The sequence below is a fragment of the Capsella rubella genome, unplaced genomic scaffold (assembly GCF_000375325.1).
Source record: "Capsella rubella cultivar Monte Gargano unplaced genomic scaffold, Caprub1_0 scaffold_4, whole genome shotgun sequence".
In the NCBI taxonomy this organism is placed as follows: Eukaryota; Viridiplantae; Streptophyta; class Magnoliopsida; order Brassicales; family Brassicaceae; genus Capsella; species Capsella rubella.
In genome coordinates, this window is record NW_006238920.1 from 4,744,042 (window position 1) to 4,768,802 (window position 24,761).

General features: G+C 37.7%; 1 non-coding gene and 1 pseudogene across 1 annotated transcript; both read right to left on the reverse strand.

The window, feature by feature from the left end:
- Positions 1 to 4,696: 4,696 nt before the first annotated feature.
- On the reverse strand, positions 4,697 to 4,803 carry LOC111831268. The gene has a single exon (XR_002834520.1). It is a non-coding gene; the product is annotated as a small nucleolar RNA R71 (small nucleolar RNA).
- A 7,738-nt stretch (positions 4,804 to 12,541) lies between these two features.
- Positions 12,542 to 14,277, reverse strand: LOC17887998 (annotated as a pseudogene).
- Positions 14,278 to 24,761: the final 10,484 nt, after the last annotated feature.

Consider the following 24,761-nt stretch of genomic DNA (forward strand, 5'->3'; position numbering starts at 1 on the left):
AATTTTTTCACCTACACATCTAACTCATCCCCAACACCTTAAGAATCTACTCAGATCTAACAAACATACTTGAGAACCCAAACCTTGAAATCTCTAATTTATGCATAACTAGATAGATAATGATCTAAGGAGCAAGATAATACAAAGAAGCAACAGAAAATACTCAATAGATCAAAATATATGGAGTTTACAAGATTCTGGAAATTCTAAAGCAAAATGAAGAAACCCCTTAATACAACTCGAAAGCCAAAGCCATTAGGAATAGAGCCTTTTTATAGCAAGTTTAGGTAGCCCTAAAACACTAGCTGACAAAATAAAAAGTCGGTTTAGTAGTGCTCGATTGGTCTGCTCGGTCGTGCACTCCATCGGTCTGGTTGGATGACTTGATCGGATGGTTGCTCAAGCAGCTACTCTGGTCCGCTCGAATACTTGATCGACTCCGTTGCTCGGATCCTCCTGCTCGATTGGATGTTACATCTACACTTGGTCAATTTGTCCTGATTGGCTTCTTTTCCCTTGGGTAAACACATGTTTATGCAAAAAACTACAATGCATTCAATGCAAGGCCTAGATTCTACAAGTGAAGCAAAACAAAGAAAATATGCATAATTGATCAAGTAATCAGACCTAGAGTGATAAAAACAATGCATAAACTAGTGCTAAAATGGGTAAAATCAAGACACATCAACTCCCCCAAACTTATTCTTTGCTTGGCCTCAAGCAAATTCAAAGTAGGAAGATAGGTTTAAAGGTGAGGATTCATAACCAATACATGCTGCTAAAGTAATTAAAATCAATGTCCTTGTCTATAGTTGTAGAATGCGAATCATATAAACCATACTCTGAAGACTTTAGCCGTCCTTTTCTCAACACAAAATGTCATCAGTCATAGAACCTAGGCAAGCATTCAAATCAACCATTCATTTTAACATTCTTTAAGTAGTAACCATAAATTTGGATGTGAAGTGAATACAAACTCATTTGGCTAGGTATGAAAAGGTTTAAGAGACAAAGAGGGTCTCCTTTAGAGAGAGTTTAAACATTTAAGTATAGGGATCTCTCTATGAACAAGATTGAGCTTTTGGGAGAATACTAAAGGTAAGGACCAACAAATGCATACAGGAATAACATCTTGACTACCCAAAGGCCCCAAGTGATATCCTAAATATCTAAACTCATATGGTCCTATTCTACCCCTTTAACTCTTTTTATCCCATTTTCCCTTTTTGTTCTAAGCCTTAGGAGAGTTTCCTATGATAAACTAGTTGATAGGGGGTTCTCTTAATAATTTCTATGGTTCTCTTTCTTCTTATTACTTAATACATCAAAGCTTTTTGCTATTCTCATATTTTTCCTTCTTTCTTTTAAAATCTAGAACATTCTTTTTTATACTTTGCATTCCCCACACATCTTTCACTAGAACCTTGAACTTTTCTGTATCTTTTACTCTCCTAATGACTCAACTCATTCCCTTTTCATCTCTTTCTTTTCTTTTTCACTATCCCAAAAAATCCATAAACCCAAGTAGAATCCATCCTAGTCCTATTTAATCCGAAAAATGCAAATCAGAACTACTCAAGATCCTATTCCTGTCGGCTCAAACCTAAAACGTTCTCTAAAAAGTCAATCCATAAAATAGGCCTTCCACTCAGAATCAATACGAGGCTTGAAGGAAAGGTTAATGTTTTCAGGGTGTGGTTAACTCGTCAAGGTTATGACCAGATATACTTGGATCAAAAAAAGGGTGGTAAAAAGAGGGAAAGAAGATCCAAGTATGTATACAAGGTATCCATGAGTTTGAAAGAAAACACAACCATATAATTATCAATTCAAGTTAAGGTTCTAATAGACAAGGAATGACATCAAATCAAAGCAACCTTCAGTTTGACTAGAATTCAAATCATGCGATCAAAGAATGATGCGGTCTCAATTCAACCTCATACAATTGCATTAAACAACTATGGACGAGGGCTTTGATTCTAAGTCTAACGAAACAGCAAGTTCTTTGGTTATAATCATCCTAATCCCCTATGCAAATGCAATGATCCTAAATGCAACATCCGAAAGCAAGACTAATATGTAAATGCAACTATATGATCACTCTGCTTTTTAAAGATTTTTCTGAAAGTTTTTCAAATTTTTAGGGTTTTTGATGCACGTAGATGAGTGGAAGACTACATGCTAAAAATTTGAAAATAAGAATCACAGAAAACATGATTAGATGCTATCCTAGACCCTCCTCAAACGTCAATTACACAGTCCCTATGTAACAAAAGCAATGAGAATGATCTAGGATCTAAACGACCGAAAGTCTAAATGAAATGCAACGGTATAAACAATGATATAGAGAAGGTGTGTACCTCATGGGTTGAAGAATTAAGAGCTCATAGCCTTGCTCATCTGGTCATAAGTGAATGTTCTTTGCGTCTATGGTGCAGTGCATTGGGTAACCAGGCTCCTCTACAGTGTGCTCGGTTAGGTGATTTGTTACTGGATCGGATGCTTGATCGGCCTGCTGATCGGATAGGTGATCAGACTACAACTTGGACTGCTTGGACTGGTGGCTTAATGCACTTGATCAGATGGGTAGCTACTCGAGCGGATTTATAATTTTGCTCGATCGGATTCAACCTTAAACCTACTAATTCCTGAAACTAAAATGAACAACCTAAACACACAAATGCAACCTTAAAAGTTATACATAATGATACCGCTGGGACTTGCTCCTAGGTGAGCTTGTTTAAAGTCACTAAGCTTGAATGTTCATGCTTCAGGCCTTAAGCGGTTCATAGAGAGGTAGTGAGATCCCCTTTAATCTTAGAAAATTTCATTTCTCCTCTTATTCCTGGGTCAATGCTAAAAGAACTGCTCCTCTCCCGTAGACTTATACCTTCCCTTGATTTATTTGGAGAAGAACTATTGAATTGCTCCTCGAACTTATTGATTTGCCCATTCATCTCCTTCACAGTAGTTGTTAACTCCCTCATTGAAACCCTCTGAATGTTGATAGTTTGGAGTTGTGATAAACCACCATATGTAGGATTCTTTGAATATGGCTGTTGGGGAGGCTTTGTGAGCAAGTCTTGACACTTTGGGTTGGAACTTGACTCGAGTGTGGACTCGAGTGGGAAATCGATTGTGGTGGTCGAGCTCTCCTTAATCTATCCTCATTTGCTCCCAAAATCTTAGTTTTATACCCATTTACACCCTCTGAAATTGATGCCTTAGTGTGCTGATTGTTTTCTTCAATCCTAAAGGTATGTCCATAGGAGACAGAGAGGTATGATTTACAACACAAAAGCATGCCCGAATCAGAAGTCAGGAGCTGAAATTGATAAGAGGGGAAAAATAACAGCGACTTACCTTTCTGATCTCATGATTTCTGTAGAGAACTGTACTAGTTCCTTTAGGAGGTAAACAATACCATGAAATTAAAGTAAACCTGAGATCAAATGCTCTGGGTGAAACTAAGAGAAGTGGCAATGGAAGACAGACACATACCATCAATTAACTTGTTATTTCTCTAACAATGTGAAAAAAGCACCTGCTTTAACTTTAAAGCTCTATAACAACAACAAATATAATCTTTCAACAATGGAAATAAAAAACGGCAAGGACTGGATATATACAAGAGACCATAAATACCAAACTGCAAAACTCGAAACCAAACTGCAAAACCTAAAACTTCAAAACCAATCTGCAGAACCTAAAACTTCAAAACCAAACTGCAAAACCTAAAACTTCAAAACCTAAAACTGCAGAACCTGAAACCAAACTACAAAACCTAAAACTTCAAAACCAAACTGCAGAACCTAAAACTTCAAAACCTAAAACTGCAGAACCTGAACTGCAGAACCAAGCTGCAGAACCAAACTGCAGAACCTGAAACCAAACTACAGAACCTAAAACTTCAAAACCAAACTGCAATTTAATATCTTTTAGAGACTAACCCAAATCCTGCAGTTTGAGGAGCTGTAGCTACACATGTGATTCCAGTGAAGTTGTTTTCTGATTGAGGATGATACCAGTCAGATGGTTTCTACAACAAAATCTTTAGAATAAAACTCGTATAGCCTTCAAAACAGAATTAGGAAAAAAAAACAAATAAAGTCTCTATAACATTTAGAAGCTTTAAACTTGTACAAAAGCTGTAAACCCTAATAAGTTTAACATAATTCATTAATTTGCTATACAAGACACGAGACAATTCTAGGTCTTCAGCCCTCAAAGTCTAACAGAGACAACTCTAGGTCTCCAACCCTCAAAGTCTAACAGAGACACAGTCCTTATGGTAACACTAACAAGCTTACATTAATCGTTCTTTTAAAACTTTTGCAACCATTGAATACTAGATTCGCTTTACAATATTTTGATTCAGCGTTGTTTTTTTTTCAAGGATTCACATGGTGATCGGAGATCAGTAGACTTAGAGTCTCAAAGGATCATAGACGCTGAAAATGCTGCAAACGAACAACATATGTTTGATGGAGGAAGGTCATCTAAGTCTCTTAAAAGACCAGCAATTGATATTGATGATGATGATGTCGAAGAAGACAGAGCACAGTCATCTAAATCTGGTAAAGGAGCTATAATCAATATTGATGATGATGATGATGATGATGATGATGTCATAACGACGTGGGATGAGTGTAAAAAGGCCTTCCTGAAGAAATTCTTTTCCAACACGAGGACCGCTAAGCCAAGGAACAAGATCTCGAGTTTCACTCAAAGGAACAACGAGAATTTTAGTGAAGCATATGACCGGTTCAAAGGATATTAACTTCAATGTCCTCACCATGGTTTTAACAAGGAGTCTCTTCTTAGTACCTTGTATAGAGGACTGCAACCTCAAATCCTAATATTATTGTATACCGCATGCGAGGAGGTGAACTACATTGGTGGCCAAAGCTACAACAAGTTCAACAACAACTACCGAAACCACCCAAATCTCTCCTACCGAAGCAACAACGTTGAAAACCCCGAAGACCAAAAATATGTTATGGTAATTTTTTGAGTAAGGATGTGGATGAAGGCATGAATTTGGTGGAGAATCTTGAACAAATCAATGGTAGCTACAATGATGACTATGACCGTACCTCAAGAGATACAAAGAATTGAAATGAGCAACATCGCAAAGAGATCAAATCTCTCAATGATAGGATGGACAAAATGACCTTTGCAAATCAAAAGTCGGTCCAGTTTGTTTCCGAGACCGATGTATATGAGAGCTATCAAGAGAAAGTTGATGGTTGTTTAGAAGGAAGTGAGGAGGTGAACTACATTGGTGGCCAAGGCTACAACAAGTTCAATAACAACTACCGAAACCACCCAAATCTCTCCTACCAAAGCAGCAACGTTGAAAACCCCCAAGACCAAAAATATCTACCAACCAAGCCACCCGGTTTCCAACAATCCTCCTACAAAAACAACCCCCAAAACCAATACCAAACCAACCCTCAAAGCCAATTCCAACCTAAGCCTCAATTCAACCAAACCTACCAACCTCAAGCCACTCCCTCTAGCCCTCAACCACAAGGAGACAACACTTCCTCAAACAAATCATTGAAGGGCAAGGAAGGAGTGCCATTGAGCTTGTTACTCAAATGAAGTCTATGCATAACAAGGTAGACAATATATATGGAGAGCTCAATGCAAAATTTGTGAGGTTGAATACACAAGTGCAACACCAAGCTTCTTCCTCTTAACCAAGAAAAACCGGTACCTTACCCGGTAAACCCGAGCCTAACCCTAAAGAGTACATCAATGCCATCACACTTCATAGTGGTACGAATTTACCAAGTGGAGATCTCAATAGGGACATTGCGAATCCAAGTGGAGGGGTAGAGACTAACGAAGATGAAGAAGTTGTTATTGAGAAGGTTGTGAACGAAAAAGGAAAGGGTAAAATGGTTAAAGAACCAAAAGAAGACGAGGTTGATGAGCTTTCAAAAACGCCCAAGCCTACCGAAATAAGGAGACTACTTTTGTTCCTCCACCGTATGAACCGAAACTCCCATTTCCAGGACGCTTTAAGAAGCAACAAGAGGCTAAGTACAAGGCCTTTTTTAATTAGCAAATGAAGGAAGTTACTATCAATATGCCCATAATCGATGCTCTCTTGTTATATCCTTCTTACAACAAGTTTCTAAAGGATGTGGTAGTAGAAAGAAAGAAAGCTCTACAAGGAACAATGATCTTGTCTCATGAGTGTAGTGCTATGAAAACTCACAAAGTGGTAGCCAAGAAGAAAGAAGATTCGGGTACATTCACTCTCCCTTGTGCCCTTGGACCACTTCTCTTTGATAGATGCTTGTGTGATTTGGGAGCAAGTATAAGCTTAATGCCTCTCTCGGGTTCTAAGCGTTTGGGCTTCACAAGTTACAAGAAATGTCGGATTCAACTTGTCTTAGCGGATCGCTCAATTAGAAAACTGGTTGGATTGCTAGAAGACTTACCAGTTATGGTTGGTAATTTTGAGATTCCTACGGATTTTATGGTTTTAGAGATGGAGGAAGAGCCTAAAGATCCAGTCATTATGGGACGCCCATTTCTAAGAACCGTCGGGGCGATGATCGATGTGAAAAGAGGAATGATTGATTTGAGATTGGGTAAAGAAGTTTTGACATTTGACATCAACAAGGTCATGAGGAAACTTACCACTGAGGGACAAGTGTTCTATATCGAGGAGATGGATGCTCTAGCGGATGAGTTGTTAGAAGAGTTGGCAATGGAAGATGCTCTTCAAAGCACTTTGGTGGTTAAGCAAGGGGAATTTGGGTTGCTTGAAAGTGATAGTGAAGGCTATGAGAAGATTCTAGACTCACATAAGCCTTCAAATGGTGAAGCAAAGTGTAATGGAGGTTGAAAATGCGACTAACAGAGAAGGATCTAGCAAGGATTAGACAAGCATTGATGGGGATTGGAGTGAACTCAAAGCTCCAAAAGTGGAACTTAAACCGCTCCCTACCAGGCTAAGGTATGCTTTTCTTGGAATAAACTCTACTTACTCCTCCAAATTCGGTTAAGGGTATTCGAAGCTTTTTGGATTTCTCAAAGATTGCAAGGATTTCTCGAAGATTGCAAGGCCACATACACGGTTGTTGTGCAAGGAAACCGATTTTGCGTTCAATGAGGAGTGTCTTGAGGCCTTTGAGAAAATAAAGAGTGAGTTTATTAGTGCTCCCATTGTTCAAGCACCGGATTGGAACCTACCATTTGAGATCATATGTGATGCAAGTGACTATGCGGTGGGAGTGGTTTTGGGTTAAAAGAAGGATAAAAAGCTCCACGTGATTTACTATGCAAGTAGAACCCTCGTTGATGCACAAGTAAAATATGCCACGACGGAGAAGAAACTACTTGCAATAGTCTTTGCTTTCGAAAAGTTTAGATCTTACTTGGTTGGGTCTAAGGTGATAGTGCACACGGATCATGCAGCATTAAGGCACTTGTTGGCGAAAAAGGATGCTAAGCCAAGGCTTTTGAGATGGATTTTCCTTTTACAAGAGTTTGATCTTGAGATCAAGGATAAGAAAGGAACTGAAAATGGTGTAGCGGACCATCTCTCTCGGTTGAGGATTGAAAGTGATATTCCTATCAATGACTCTCTCCCTGAGGAGCAACTTTTGGCAGTGAAACTTCTTGATGAAAGCCACAAGACTTTGATGAAGTTAGAAGAGGCAAATAATTTGAATGAGAATGGGCCTTGGTATGCGGATGTGGTGAACTATCTAGCGTGTAGAGTAGAACCGCCTAACTTGGATGCTTATGAAAAGAAGAAGTTCTACAAAGATGTTAACCGGTTTTATTGGGATGATCCTTATCTTTACACACTTTGTAAGGATAAGATCTATAGAAGATGTGTGTCTCAAGAGGAAGTAGAAGGGATTTTACATCATTGCCATGGTTCAACCATTGGAGGTCATTTCGCAACATTCAAGACGGTTTCAAAAGTGTTACAAGAGGGAAACATAAGTAGGAGGAATGAGATGACGCAAAATCCGATTTTTTAGGTTGAGATCTTTGATGTGTGGGAATAGACTTCATGAGACCATTTCCCTCCTCTTGTGGCAATAGTTAGATTCTTGTAGCGGTTGATTATGTGACAAAGTGGGTAGAGACGGTAGCTAGTCCAACAAATGACTCCAAGGTTGTATTGAAGTTGTTCGAAACAATAATCTTCCCAAGATTTAGAGTTCCAAGAGTGGTCATTATTGATGGTGGGAAGCACTTCATCAACAAGGTATTTTAAAATCTCCTTAAGAAGCACGGAGTCAAGCATAAGGTAGCCACGCCTTACCATCCGCAAACAAGTGGTCAAGTTGAGATTTCAAACCAAGAGATCAAGGCAATTCTCGAGAAAACGGTAGAAGCTACAAGAAAAGATTGGGCTACGAAGTTGGATGATGCTCTTTGGGCTTACCGAACCGCATACAAGACGCCAATTGGTACTACTCCGTTCAATCTCCTCTATGGAAAGTATTGTCATCTCCCGGTTGAACTTGAATATAAAGCTATGTGGGCGGTTAAGTTGCCAAACTTTCACATCAAGACCGCGGCGGAGAAGCGTTTGATCCAGCTACATGACCTTGATGAGATCTGTCTTGAAGTTTATGAGAACGGCAAAATCTACAAGGAGAGAACCAAGGCCTTCCATGACAAGAAAATCATGCCATGAAACTTCATCGAGGGTGATCAAGTGTTGTTGTTCAACTCCCGGTTGAGGTTACTCTCGGGAAAGCTTAAGTCGCGTTGGTCGGGTCCACTCAAGATTAAGGAGGTTTGACCGTATGGTGCTTTCGTGTTATGGAACAAGGATGGAAAAGACTTTGTTGTGAATGGTCAGAGGTTGAAGCCATACTTGTCAAGTGACTGCATTGAGGAAGGAACCATGGTTTCTCTCTCGGAGCCCCAAACCACTTAAAGGGTGTGGAAACGTCAAGCTTAGAGACGTGAAACAGGCGCACTTGGGAGGCAATCCCATGGTATCCTTGTACATATTTCTCTTTATTTTGTCTAGTTTTTATATGTCTGAGATTGTTCCAGGGATTGGAGAATGATTAGGGAGGCTAGGAAGGAAGAATGATCGATCAGGCACTGCCCAGGTAAATAAATAAATAAAAAATCCTTTCTTCTCTCTCTCACGCCGATCATGTCTCTCTCTTTCTCTCTTTCAAATTTTTTTTTTCTTTTTAAACTCTCTCAATTCTTGGTCGATAATGGTGATTCAAAGCCTCGTTCCACTCGATTTTAAGTGTAGTTTCTGATTCTAGAACTCTTATCTCCTCTTAATCAAGGCATAATGTCGGGCAGCAAACGCCATAGAAGGTCATCAAGCACCGCTCTGAGCGCTAATTTGACCAAAAATAAGAAGTTTCTCCGGGTTCTTGGCGACGGCCTCTTTGAAAGTCCATAAAGATTGCTTGGACGATGCTAGGAAAGGCACACTCCACTTCAAGTGAAGGAAAGGACCTACAAAATCACACCCGCCAAGATTTGTGAGGTACATGGGTTAGCCAACAATTCAAAGGGCAACTTCTCCGCCTTTAAGAATCAAGAAGAGCTTTGGGACGCAATGGTAGGCGGGAGTATATAAGCAAGAAGGCGAAGCTCACTAAAGTCCGCCATCCCGCGCTTCGCATTGCTTTGAAGATCCTCGGGGATGTATTCTTTGCAAAGGAGGAATCGGGATCAGCCTCGGTAGTTGAAATGGCACTCCTTTTCCAAGGGTTGAAAGATAGGACCATCTTTATCACCAACATCCTCAAAACCAAGCGAAGACTCTCAACATGGAAGCGAACAAGACTATTCATTGGTGGAACACTTACTCCCTTATTAGCAAAGGCGGGTGTAGATCTCTCGCGATGCACTCCTATCCCCGCTCGTGCATATTTGGAACAAGATTACTTCATAGTGGCAAGAATCTTGAGGTATTCTGATGAGGAAACCCGGTTCAAATATTGTTTTATCGATGAGAGTGGAGCCCGAAGAACTTGTTACCTCCCTAACCGAGCCATCACTTCGTTAAACACCCATCATTCGATTGGGTTCTCCCCTAGCGAGGACGAGTATGAGTCCCCGGAAGGGATTCATAGGGAGAACAAGGATGCCTCACCGTCACCACCATGTTTCACTGATGATCCTTATCGCCTCAACAAGTATGAGCTCCCAATGTATGAGCCTACTCCAAGGACCGCCAAGGAGAAGATGTTTGCCAAAATCATCAAGCTTCAACGGAAAATCTACAAATGGCAATCTTATGCCATTGGGAAACTTTTGAGGAAGGTGAAGAAGCTTGAGCCCAAGGGATATGTGTCCTCCTCCGATGAATTCTTAGCTCAAGCAAACGCGGATCAAGATGTGGATGACGAGAACGAGGAAGAAGAAGATGTAGCGGACCAAGGATTCGAAGCTCGCCACTCCACCGAAGAAGCATCTTCTAAAGCGCATTGAGAATATGATCCTCCACGCCAATTACTCCAAGTTCCAAGGATCTACGAATGGGGTCACTCCTCAAGACGTCCATAAACTCCAAGGTACCAACTCTCTTCCATTGTATATACCGTTTTGAGTCTTGTTTTACTTTCTTTTTCGTTAGTCTTTTCCTGAGGCTTCTTTCACACTGAGACGGTGCGAATTAAGTTTGGGGGAGAGACTAACCATCTAATGTTGTGTTTTTTGTTTTTCTTCTCTTGAGTATTGTATTGTAAAAAGCTATGTTTTGAGAAAAAATGCATGTAGTTTTGTACTTACATGTTTATCTCTATAATTGAGTCTAGTAGCATGTAGAATGCATCTGCATATGCATTGGGGATGATGATTAAAATGCCTTGTAGAAATTCAACCTTAGGATTGAATCTTAAAGCCCTCGGTTATGGTTCATTGTTGCTTGATCATCTTGGAAAGAAATGAAAATTCATGCTTAGACCTTTGCATTCTTTGAAAGCAATCTCTTCTTGTGTGGAACTTGCATGATCTTTGAAGCATCTCTATGTATTTGGACTTAATTTGAATCTAATCCTCTCGCTTATGGTTTTTGAATGCATTCTCATGGTAAATTCTTCTTAATCGAATCATATCCCCTTTCACCACTCTCTTGAATGATTCGAAAGTCCCCTTACCCTTAACCTTAACCTTTCTTTTCATCCCATGAATTAATTTACCAGTGAGGCCTCTTTTTGATAATGTTATAGATTGTGAAATCTTGAGGAAATCGAGAACGACAAGGTATTAGCTCTTGTTTTAGCTAGTATTTGGAAATTCATGAGCTAGCTATTAGGTAGGGAACGAAAGAGTTAGGTGGTTAGATTGTACATTTGGGTTGGGTTTGGGAGAAAGAAGAAAAAGAAAAGGTTGAAAATGAAAGGCTTGATCATTGAGTTTAAAAGGAGTCCCTAGGGAATTAAAGTCATGATAAAGGAAGCTCTAGACCTAAGTAAATGAAAGAAAGAATTGGGTAAGATAGTCTCCAAAAAAGAAAGTGGGATTAAATAAGAGCTTAGTGTTTAAAGAAAGGGTTCCCTAGGTGGCTAATGAATAATAAGGTTTTGAACATGAGGGTTGTGTCTTATGTTTTAATCCTTGCAAGAGGACTAGCAAGAGATAAGTTTGGGGGAGTTGATGTCTTATGTTTTTCATGGCTTTTAAGCTCAATTTTTAGGATAGTTTTATGCATACTCCATCATATTAGTATGTTTAGGTAGCATTTTGCATATGTTGAGTCTTTCTAGGTACTTGGAAAGTATTAGAGGCACTTGGAGCTTTTGGAGGCTAAATGGAGCTTAAATGGAGTATTCCTAGCAAGGTAGATGATGGAGAAACCAAAACATGGAGCAAATGAAGCAATGAAGTAAGAATGGATCAAGAAGAGAAATAGGAGTGAAGCTTCAGGGGAGTGCCCGACCGGTCCGATCGGGCGACTGATCGGACCTAAGGAAATCTGGGAGACGATTTTGAAGCCGCAGACGCCCGATCGGGCCTAAACATTTCTGGGAGCCAATTTCTCACCAGACGACGCCCGATCACACGCCCGATAGGCCGTGAACAGTGTTTTATTTTGGTCAAAAACGGGTTGACCCGGTTTAAGTTGGGTTGACCCGGTTATCTCACTTTTTCTCTATAAAAACCCCCTAAACCTAGTTATTGGGGATCTATGCTTTGTTCTAGCGTTTTTAAGAAAGAATAAGGTTCTCTTTTGGATTTTGTATTTGAATCTTCAAGTTTTAATATAAGTTCTTTTTTTTTTTTTAATCTACTCTCTTTCTTAGATATTTCACAAAGAATAACCAATTTCTATTGTGTAATCATCATATGATTAGTGAGTAGTCTTTTAGAGTCTTTGAGCTATGGTAGATATAGGCAGGGGCGGATCTAGAAAATTTATTCAATGGGGGCAAAAATATAGTAAAAACCATCAAATACTAAATTATTAAAAAGCATAAAATTGTCATAAAACTTTTAGAACATCTTACAAAACCACCCGACGCTCATTTAACAATGGAAACCTTTTTATCATATTTTCATTTGTGACCGCTTCAAATAATTATTTTTCAATATAGCAAACAAGACAATCACTTGGAAATTGGTCTCCAATTCTATTCCGTGCAGTTGTCTTCACCAATTTCATTGCAGAAAAATATCTCTCAACACTTGCTGTAGCAACTGGTAAAGTTAAAACTAATTTCAAAAGCCTATAAACCAAGCATTGTGCAAGATGTTTTTGGGTTTTCACCATCAAACGGGAAAGTTCTCCAAGACTTTTCAGACACTTAAATCGTTCATCTCTGCTCACATTGTCAATGTAGATATCAAGATGCTGCTCAAGAGACAAAACCTCCCCATAGCTGAAGTCATCTGGATAAAACTTAGCCAACCTCACCAATTTTTCTCTGTTAAATTCTTGGAATGAATCAAGAGGACTTAAAGAAGCCAGACAAATAAGTAGACGAGTGGTTACCTCCGTAAAACGATCATTGAACTCCTGCAGGTGTAAATCTATGATAGTGTAGAAGCAGTTAACCTTATAATGATGTAGGTTGGTTATATTGGTTTTTCTTCTTGGTTTCCGTGGATCTACAAAGACGTCTTCCATGACAAGCAGTTCAGCATTATGTTTCTCTCAAAAAGATGAAACTTTACTCATAAGTGAATCCCATCCATCATCTCTAAGCTTCTGCAATTCTCTCTTAGTAGGTTCCACCAATGACATGGCATTCAAAATATCTTGGTCTTTCCTTTGCAAAGCCATTGACAAATTCTCAGTTAATCCCAAAATAAGTAGCATAAGTTGCATATAGAACACACAATCAAAAGTGTGAAAGTACTTGAGAAGACCATATGCTTGACGTTTTTAGAGTCTTCGACGCCTTCATTTTGGATATACTCAAGAACTTCAATGATAGAAGAAAACAACTCAACTAACTGTTGCAATGTTCTCTAATGAGAACCCCAACGAGTATTTCCAGGTCTTTTTAGCGAAATTTCTTGATTTAATCCAGTACCCGTGTTAATCTCACCACTACTAATTCCTTCCTGCACCTTTTTCGATAAGTTTCTCGAATCAGGTCTTGTCTTTTACAAGAAGCTCCAACCACATTCACCAATGTCCTTGTCGCAACAAATATCTGGACGCATCGATTGAAGCAGTTACACGAATGTGATACTCATTCTTCACCACATCGTTCTGCTTAAACAAAGAATGTTTGATAGACTGGGCTTGCTTCATCAAGTTATCACATTTCTCTACAGCACAATTGTGAAAACTGTTGGTTCCGCCTATGTGAGTTTCTAACCTTTCAGGCTTATTCCAGAGACAAAACCCTTCTTTCACAAATGCATCACTCTCACCTTGCTTCCGTCCGTCACCTTTAAATAAGTAGCAACACAAACAAAAAGCTCTATCTTTTGATACACTATATTCTAAGCGAACCAAGTACCGTATTTTTCAAACCAAGCTGGGTTAAATCGTCTTGTTGCATTACTCATCTTTGTTCTTTTAAAAGAATGACCAGAAGGTTGACATGGACCTCTAACAAGATATTTGCGTCTTACCTCGTCTCTTCGATTCGGATGATAACTCACTATCTCTTTCCTCTTAGCTGGATCCCATGGCAGATCATCGACATTGGTGTTATCTGGATCCAATGGTTGATCATCGACATTGATGTTAGCTGGATCCAGTGGTTGATTATCAACATTGGTGTTAGCTGGATCCAGTGGTTGATCATCGACATTGGGGTGTGACGTTGGTTTTGGAATTGGTTTGTAAAATTTTTTCATATTGGCGATTTATCTATAAAAAAAAACATGTTATTAGTTAAAAATTTAGAAAATCTACGGTAACAATGTCACATCACACTAAAATAATTTCTATAAAAAAATAATGTATAGACTTATACTTTAAAATTTATGAATTTTATATTTATTGAATTTTGTAACAAATTTCTATAAAAGCTTAACCATAAAATAAACATATAACTTCAAAAACTAATGTAGTCATGTATTATGTATAACATAAAAACCTATATAATGTTTTCCAGGAAACATAACCGTAGGCTTGATTGATTAAATAAAGTAAACTGGCTAAAAAATAATACTTATATAATATAAACAATTGTAAAAAAAGCAGGAAAAAGACTCACCAATTGATAGTTGTTGACTTGCACTTGTTAATCGCCGTGTACAGCAAAAAAAAAACAAAGGAGAAAAGAATAGGAGAAAAAAGTAACAAAAAACTAGGTCTAGGTTTTTAATTTATTAAGTTAGTTGTTTTAGTTTATATATTAATATTTTTATATGGGTTGATATTGGACTTTTGTTCTTTAATTTCGGTGGGGACTGAAAAAGAAGGAAAAGTAAGTTTTGTTCTTTAATTTCGGTGAGACATATTTATTTTTTAATAATATTTAATAGTTTTTAAATGTTTTTTTTTCCGGTGGCAGCTGCCCCCACTTTAATACATTTTGGTCCGCCCCTGGATCTAGGTTGATTTAGTGTTGGGTTATGGAGTTTAGGGTTAGATTTATTGTTTATCCTTGCTTATTGGTTGATTATCATGTTAGAAAAACATTGATCAAGTTGTTTCTAGATCATAGGGATTTCATGCCCGAAAGGTGTTTGATGAAATTCCGCAACCAAAAACCTTTAAGATCTTTGCATTCCTAGCCTTTGAATATTGTTGACTAGGGTGTTTAGAGATAATTAGACTTGTTTGAATGCTCATTAATTTGCCATTTGACAAATGTTGATTCTTGATTGATTAATGAAGGGATTAGCATCATGAAAGTGGGTTAGTCTAATTAAGAGTTCTATGCCAAAGGATAATGCTTGTTTAAGTGTTTTGCTAGCTCCATAACCTTTAGCTTCATCCTCCTAGATCGATAACCTTAGCTTGAAGATTCACCTTTCGTTATTATTTGAATTTTATTGTTTCCCGCCTAGTTTCAATTCGAATATTGTAAGTCTCTTTGCATCGTCATTTATTAGCTTTGTTCTATCTTTTTAATCTTGTTTAGCACCTTTAATAGCTTTTTAATTCCAAAACCTCTTCGATTAGCTTAGATTAAGTGAACTAGTGCATTCGTGGTGTGTTAATCAATGCAATTTGGATCGATAATTATTTGAACCGGATAAAATCCTACATCATTAAGTATACCCAAGTGGGCATTTTTTTGTTTTTGTTATTATATGATCTACCAAATCCGTAGGCCTAGGTTTGTCTAAAAAGAGGTCATTAGGTGTCAAATATTGTGTTGGTGCTCAAGATGTAATAGTTGGATATATATCCATAAAGTACAAAGGATGTTCTATTTTATGGATATTGTGTCACGACCTAGATTTCTGACACCTTATATAGTATCCAAACGCGGTATCTGAACGCAGTATCCAAATGATGTTTATTTCAGTTTTTGTACCATGTGTGCAGAAATTGTATTTGGATGCACTTATGTTCGTTTTGTAATTTGGTATTTGTGGATACAATACATGGTAAATGTCCAAAATACCCTTTATTTTGTGTTGAAGATGTTTTGAATAGTTTTAATTATGTTTATAACTATATAATTATCATATTAAATTTAAATAAATATTTTAAATTGAAACTATTTTTCATAATATAAAAATGCACAATAAAAAATATTTTAAAGTTTAAAATGCTATTTTGGTTTTGGCACCAAGTTAGTCCACCAATTAAGTAGCTCTAGAATACAATGTTAAATATCCAGAAATCCGTGATTTGTTAACGTATATGTTAAAAATAACCCACTACATTATCTTCATTTTTGCAAATCTATAGCATATATACAAAATGTCTAACTCTATCTAACCATTGTGCCCTACTTCTCAAAAAATAATATTATTCAAGCCTACTATTTGAAAAAGTAATAAACATAGTTCCATTAGAATCATTAGTTCCATCACAAGGATAATTAAGACCAAAACGTACATAGTTATTACTAGGAATTAGATAGAGCAACATTTGTAGCTAGTTTGAATGTTCACAAACAACAACATGTGAAACTTAAAAAGCAGTAAACTATAAAGCATAAATTACATGATATCAATCATAAACTCAATATAGCAAAATTTTATGCATTACAAACTTATTTGACATCAAACGACAGTTGATCAATAAGCCACTTCAATGCATCTCAGAATTTTTTTCAGCCAACCACAAAAGATAGCATTCGTTGCAGAGTATCTCATAGTGTTCGTATACAATACAAGAAAGATTTCACAGTCCGGGGAAGGCATAAAACTGCTAATAGGATACTTGATCGTATCACGGTAGGTGATTATAATCTCGCGCTACTAGCAAAGCAACTTTGGAGATTACTCCTCTTCACGGATTCACTACTTAGTCGGGTTCCAAAAGGAAGGTATTACATATATTGTTGTGGTTAATGATTCAATTTAAGCGGTTTAGATGGTTTAACTAGATTGTGAGAAATTGAAGCAGACGGTTATCTCCAGTGTGGGATTGCTAATTAAACCGAAATGAAGAAGCTAAAGGTGCAGGCTCTAATTACAATGGAGGCTTTATCTGTTATAATGGAAACACATCGTTTCTTATCATCATCTTCTTCATTCTTGTATTCTCATTCTTTTGTTCTTGTACTATGAGATAGAGAGAAACATAGAGTGAGTTCCGCCATTGTTGTAAGCTCTGTTTGAGCTAAGTTCTTCTCCTATTCTTGTGAATCTTGCGTCCCGTTTTCATATTTAATCTTTCATCGTTCATCGTATTTGTTAAATCGAGTGTTTCCGTGAGAGATTCAAGCGTTCAATTGAAGATTCATATAATCTCTTAGCTCGATTTGTAACAAAATGGTATCAGAGTCAGTTCTTATCAATGGTGATGATGACGAAGGTCGAGAACAAGGCGTTTAATGGTGAACCCGATTTCTTGCTTTGGAAGATCAGAATTATGGCACAGCTCGGGGTTCTCGGACTCAAGAGCAGCATTCTCGATTCATCTTTAACGAAGATAGTTCCTCTTAGCAAGACGTCGATGTGCCTCAAATCAAAGAAATTCCCGATCCTGTCAAGATTGACAAGAATGAGCAGGCACTGAACATCATCATAAATCACATTGGTGATAAAGTTCTGAGGAAAGAGAATCACTGTGAAACTGCTGCAGAGATGTGGACACTATTGAATAAACTGTATATCGAACTTCTTTACCAAATAGGATCTGTGTTCAGTTGAATTTCTACTCGTTTAAGATGAATTAGGCTCAGACAATAAATCAAAATGTGGATGACTTCTTGAAGATTGTTGCTGAGTTAGGGAGCTTAGATATTCAGGTTGCAGAAGAAGTTCAAGCAATTCTATTTCTAAATTCTTTACCAACTAGTTACAGTCAGCTTAAACATACTCTTAAGTATGGAAACAAGATACTGTCAGTTCAAGATGTAGTCTCATCTTCAAAATCATTAGAAAGAGAGTTGGCTGAGTTGAAAGAATTTGAGAAATATGCTACAACAGTTTTGTATACTACAGAGAGAGGAAGACCAGCTGAAAGAAGTCAGAACAAAGGAAAAGGAAGAAGTAGAAGTAGATCCAATTCCAAAACAAAAGTGACTTGCTGGTTCTGCAAGAAAGATGGTCACCATAAGAAAGACTGTTATGCTAGAAAGAGAAAGATGGAGAGTGTAGGTCAAGGAGAAGCTGATGTTATCACAAAGAAATTGGAATTTTCTGAGGCTCTAAGCATAGGTGATAAGTTGGTAAAAGACTTGTGGGTGCTTGACTCTGGATGCACTTCTCACATAACTTCAAGGAGAGATTGCTTCTGTAATCTTGAAGAAAACAAGAAGACTACTATTCTACTCAGGGATGATCATTCTGTAGAATCATAGGGATAGAGATCAATCAAATTAATACACATGGAGGATCTATCAAGATACTTACCAATGTTAAGTATGTTCCAAACTTAAGAAGAAATCTAATCTCCACCTGTACTTTGGATAAGTTGGGATTCAGTCATAAAGGTGGAAAAGGAAAGGTGAGATATTTCAAGAACAATGTCACAACATTATGTGGAAATCTTGAAAATGGCTTGTATGTGCTAGATGGTGAGACAATGTCAGAAGAAACCTACAATACAGAAAAGGTTAAAGACAGTACAGTATTGTGGCATAGCATGCTTGGACATTTGAGTTTAAAAAGTATAAAAGTACTTGCTGGAAAAGGTCTATTGGAAAAGAAAGATGTTAAGGAGTTAAGCTTCTGTGAGTATTGTGTTATGGGGAAAGCTAAGAAATTAAGTTTCAATGTTGGATAGCACAACACAGAAGACATACTAGGCTATATACATGCGGATTTGTGGGACTCTTCAAATGTCACACCATCTGCAACAAGAACCGATTTAAGTGACTACCAGCTAGCCAGAGAAAGAGATGGAAGAGTAGTCAAAGCACCTGCAAAGTTTTCTGATTATTTTCAGTTTTTTTTTTGCTCTTATGGCAGCTGAGGAGCTAGATAATGAAGACCCTCAATGTTTTCATGAGGCTAGCAATGATAAGAATTGGTCAAAATGGCATGCTGGTATGGATGATGAAATGAAGTCTTTAGAGAACAATCATACCTGGGATGTTGTTGATAGACCAAAGGATCAAAAGATCATAAGTGGCAGATGGATTTACATAAAGAAACCATGGATACCTGGTGTAGAACCAAAGAGATTTAAAGCTCGTCTGGTGGAAAGAAGATTTACACAAAGGAAAGGAATAGACTATGATGAAGTGTTTGCTCCTGTAATGAAACACATTTCTATCAGGATACTAATGTCTATTGTTGTTCAGTTTGATCTTGAATTAGAGCAAATGGATGTCAAGACTGCATTTCTGCATGGTGATCTTGATAAACCATTGTCTATGGAGCAGCCTGAAGGTTATGAAGTGAATAAAGATAAAGATCATTATATGGTCTTAAGCAGGCACCTCGACAATGGAATAAAAAATTAATGGCTTCATTATGTTTCAGCAGAAGTGTACACGATCCATGTGTTTACACTAAGGAGGTCAGTAAAGAAGATTTTGTTTATCTGCTGATCTATGTTGATGATATGCTACTTACAGCAAGAAGCATAGTAGAGATTGACAAGATTAAAGCAATCTTAAGTCATGGTTTTGAAATGAAAGACATGGGGCCTGCTAGCAGAATTCTTGGAATTGACATCATAAGGAATCGAAAAGAAGGTATACTGGAGTTAGCTTAGTTATCTTACATAGAAAAGGTTCTGAAAAGGTTCAATATGTTAGATGCAATACTAGTAGATACACCTCTCAGAGCTCATTTCAATTTAGCATCGGTTCAAAGCCAGAGTGAGTGTATTGACACTGATGTGGTACCTTACTCAAGTGTTATTGGCAGTATCATGTATGCAATGGTGGGAACCAGACTTGATGTTGCATTTTCTATTGGCTTATTGAGTCGGTTTATGAGTATGCTAGGGAAAGTTCATTGGGTGGTTGTTAAGTGGTTACTGAAGTATCTTAAAGGTACTAAAGATCTGAAGCTAGTCTATACTGAAGGAGAAGACTTTAAAGTTCAAGGTTTTAGTGATTCTGACTATGATGGGGATCTTGATAGAAGAAGATCGACATCTGGTTATGTATTTACTGTGGGAGGAAATACTGTAAGCTGGAGATCATGTCGACAAAGTATTGTCACACTTTCATCAACTGAAGCGGAGTTTGTTGCTCCAACTGAAGCTGTAAAAGAAGCTTTGTTGATTCAAGGTTTATTAAAAGAGATGGGTTTTGAGCAGGAGAAAGTTTCAGCTTGGTGTGATTCGCAATTTGCCATAAGCTTTTCTAAGAATAACACATTTCATGGCAGGACAAAGCATGTGGCTATAAAGTTCAACTTTATAAGGGATGTAGTTGAGGAAGGAGATGTTTAAGTCCTCCAGATTCATACATCTGAGAACCTTGCTGATTTGCTTACTAAAGCCATTCCAGTTCAGAAGTTTGTAGCAGCTTTAGACTTTCTAAAGTTGCTTGAGTTAAATGCAGATAGCATTATTGCCAAAGGTTAAATCCATGTAAGTTCAAGTTCAAGATAGATAGGAGTAAATCGAATCAAGGTGGAGTGTTGTGGTTAATGATTCAATTTCAGCGGTTTAGTTGGTTTAACTAGATTGTGAGGAATTAAAGCAGGCGGTTATCTCCGGTTTCAGATTGCTGATTAAACCGAAAAGAAGAACCTAAAGGTGAAGGCTCTAACTGCAGTGGAGGCTTTATCTGTTATAACGGAAACACATCGTTTCTTATCATCATCTTCTTCATTCTTTTATTCTCATTCTTTTGTTCTTGTACTGTGAGAGAGAGAAACAGAGAGTGAGTTCCACCATTGTTGTAAGCTCTATTTGAGCTAAGTTCTTCTCCTATTATAGTGAATTTTGCCGGGTTGATTTGGCTCCGGATGTAGGCTTGATCACACCGATCAAGCTGAACCGGGTTACTAATTCTTGCATCTCGTGTTTATCTTTAATCTTTCATCGTTCACCGTATCTGTTTAATCGAGTGTTTTTGTGAGAGATTCAAGCGTTCAATTGAAGATTCATATAATCTCTGAGCTCGATTTGTAACATATACTTTAGTCCCGTAGAGATCCAAGCTTCAAATAGACCTTCATACGGTTGGTGTAGTATACTCTAGTCCACTAAAGATTTAGAGTTTCCTGTTTTTATTCAAAGCAAAGTGATTGATTTAGTTTGCTGCTTTCTTCTTCATTTTTTTTCTTGCTACCAATATCGGTTTTTGGCTCTGAAAGGTATTCTGAAAACTTGAGAGCAAGATCTTTTCAAGGATGTCATAATCATCTTTTGGTTCCTTGTGGTTTGATGGAAAATTGCTTTCAAAGTTGGATGCTCGCAACTCGTATCAGTCCGCATATGTCTTTTGAAATTGGTTGTAACTCTCAAACCGAAACTTTAAATCGTATGATTGTTTTTTATATTACCACCAAATTTGTAATTATATGGATTTTTTTGCTACTCCGTATGTCCTTTTCATCAAGACAGATGATGCATTGTCCATTGACGAATTGGTGATTCATTGTCCATTGATATGTTGTCTAATGTTTTTGATGAGGTTAAATTGGAGAACAGCTACGGATACAAGAGTTGAAGCAAGATACATATTTCTTTAATTGATAAATTCTTGTCTCTTCATGCCTTCTCTTATAAAATATCATTACAAGCTCATGTTTCTTGTTACATTGTACAGGCGTACATGTATGGTTTCTTCAAGGACTGTAAAGGTTTACAAAGTCAAAGGTTTGAGTGTCCTCTGTTGCAAACCATAAAACCAAGATAGAAGTCTGTATGTTCGCGAAACAGAGCAGTGAAACACAAAACAGAGAGCAACAACACAGAAAAGTAAGAACTTTGAGAAAGATAAAGAACACAAGAGATTTAACGAGTTCACGAGCCATTAACCATGGTCGCTCTGTCTCACCGAGACTATCTCTGGAATCCACTAGTTTTCAGTTTGGTATTTACAACAAGAACATACAAGTGACAGCCTAATGGCCTTCACTAATGCCCTAATGATAGATCTACAGCCACACAACTTGAACCATATTACAAGACACACCAACGTTCCTTTTGCCAAAACCTGCAACTCTGATTTTTTGTCTTGTTGCAGTTTCTGTTTTTGGTCTTGTGGTCCCAAAAGCTTAACTTAACTCTATTTTCATTTATATCACCTGATTTAGTCCTTGAGTTGTCTTTATTGTCACCAATGGAGTAGCACACAGTTTTAACTCTTCTCCCAGTGGAGTTAATGCAGGCTTTGTGTTCTGCATTGTAAGTCTCAAGGACTTTGTTCAAATAACTTTCCTGAGACAGTCTCAAGACCCCCAACTTTCTGTCTCTGATGATCTCAATGCCTAGGATCCTTTTTGCAAGTCCAAGATCCTTCATTTCAAACTTTAAGCTGAGCTCCTCCTTTAACTTAGCAATTGCTTCTTTGTCTTTGGAGGCAACCAGCATGTCATTTACATAGATGAGTAGATACATAATAGAATCTTCACCAAGCTTCTTTTTGTAAGCACAATAGTCATATTGACTTTTGAAAAAACCGATTTCAGACATGTACTTGTCAAATTTTTCATTCCACTGCCTTGGTGCATGTTTCAACCTGTACATAACTTTGTTCAAAAGACATACTTGATTGTCTTTGAACAAGCATTCATATCGCTCAGGAGGAGTCATGTAGATCTTTTCTTATAGCTCTCCATGAAGGAAAGCTGTCTTGACGTCTAACTGCTCCAGCTCTAAGTCTTCTTGAGCAACAATAGAAAGCAAAATCCTTATAGATACGTGTTTTACTACATGAGCAAAGATCTCATGATAATCGATTCCTTCTCTCTGAGCATACCCTTTGGCAACAAGCCTCGCTTTGTAACGAGGTTCTTCCACGCCAGGTATTCCAAGTTTAACTTGTAGATCCACTTACACCCTATGACTCTTTGATTTCCAGGTCTTTCCACTGTAGTCTAGGTGTTATTCTTCATCTGAGAATCGATTTCCTCATCCATAGCTAGCTTCCATTTTAGCCAATTGACATCTCTTTTAGCATCTCTGTAATCTTCAGGTTCTAGTGTATCTCCTTCATCTATAGTGCATAAAGCTTCGAGATAATAATCTTCATCATCAAATCTGATAGGTGGTCTGAATTGTCTTCTTTCTCTATCTCTAACCAGAGGATAGCTTCTAGGAGATTGATTTACATCAATTCCTGCATCATCATTAATATGTATTGGATATTGCAGGTTTGGTGAACTTGATCTTGGTGAGTGATGATCAGCTTCATGATCTCCACCTAAAATAGTATCTCTTTCTGCATCAAGATCCAATTCAACATATGATCTAGATAGATCATCTTCTTCCACAACAATGCTTTCACTTCCCTTTAGCAAATCTTTATAGACTGCATTTTCCTGAAAAATAACATTTCTGTTGACTGCAAATTTCTTTTCATCTATCAACCAAACCTTGTAACCTTTCATTCCTACTGAATAACCAACAAGTATATCCTTCTTAGCTCTCGGATTTAGCTTCCCATCATCACTGTGAACGAAAGTAACACAACCAAATCTTCTTAGGTAGTTGTAATCCGGAGCCTTTCCAAACCATTTCTTGTTTGGGATATCAAATTTCAGGGCTGATGATGGCGTTTTGTTGATTAGAATAACTGCAGTGTGAGTGGCTTCAGCCCAAAATCTCTTTGGTAACCCTAAATCACTCAACATACTTCTGACCTTTTCCATGATGGTTCTGTTCATACATTCTGCAACTCCGTTTTGTTGCGGAGTGTAAGCACACGTTCTGTGCCTATTAATCTCTTTTGCTTCATAGTATTCATGAAACTGTTTGTTGCAGTATTCAAGTCCATTGTCAGTTATGAGCGTCTTCACCTTTAGCTCAGTTTGATTTCCACCAAATTAACCCACTCAACAAACTTATCAAACGCTTCATCTTTGAATTTCATAAAGTATACCCACACTTTTCTCAAGTAATCATCGATGAATGATATGAAGTATTGGCACTTACCAAGTGAGAATGGAACAGATGGTGCTCCCCATAAGTTTGAATGCACATACTCAAGCCTTTCCTTTGTGTTGTGCTGAGCTATGTTAAAACCCACTCTTTTAGCTCTTCCATATATGCAGTCTTCACAAAACTCAAAGGTTCTCACTTTCTTCTTGTCTAGAAGCTCTTTGTTAAGCAGCACATTCATATTTTTCTGACTCCTGTGACCAAATCTTCTGTGCCAGAGCACAGCATCATCTTCTTTCTTTTCAGTAGCATGTGATTCTTCTATCACAGCTTTTCCTTGAAGCAGATATAGCGTCTCATATCTTCTTCCTTGTAGAAGAGTCTGTCCTCTAACCTAGATACTTAGAATTCCATTCACTGATTCAAATCTGTAACCGGATTTCTCAAAAGTGCCTAAAGATAACAAGTTTCTGTCCATCTCAGGAATGTATTTCACATTTGTGAGCACTACATTCAAACCGTCTTCATTCTTAATGTGTATACTTCCTACTCCTTTGAACTTATAGACTGTTTTATTCCCCATTATGACTGCACCTCCAGCTTCTTCATTCAAATGCTCAAAGCAGTCTCTTTTGTAGGTCATGTGACAGTTGCAGCTTGTATCCATGATCCACTCATTCTCCAGATTTACTTATGTTGAATGCAGAGCTTCTGTCACATACAACCTTATAGCTTCCACTAGGTTCGCTTTAGC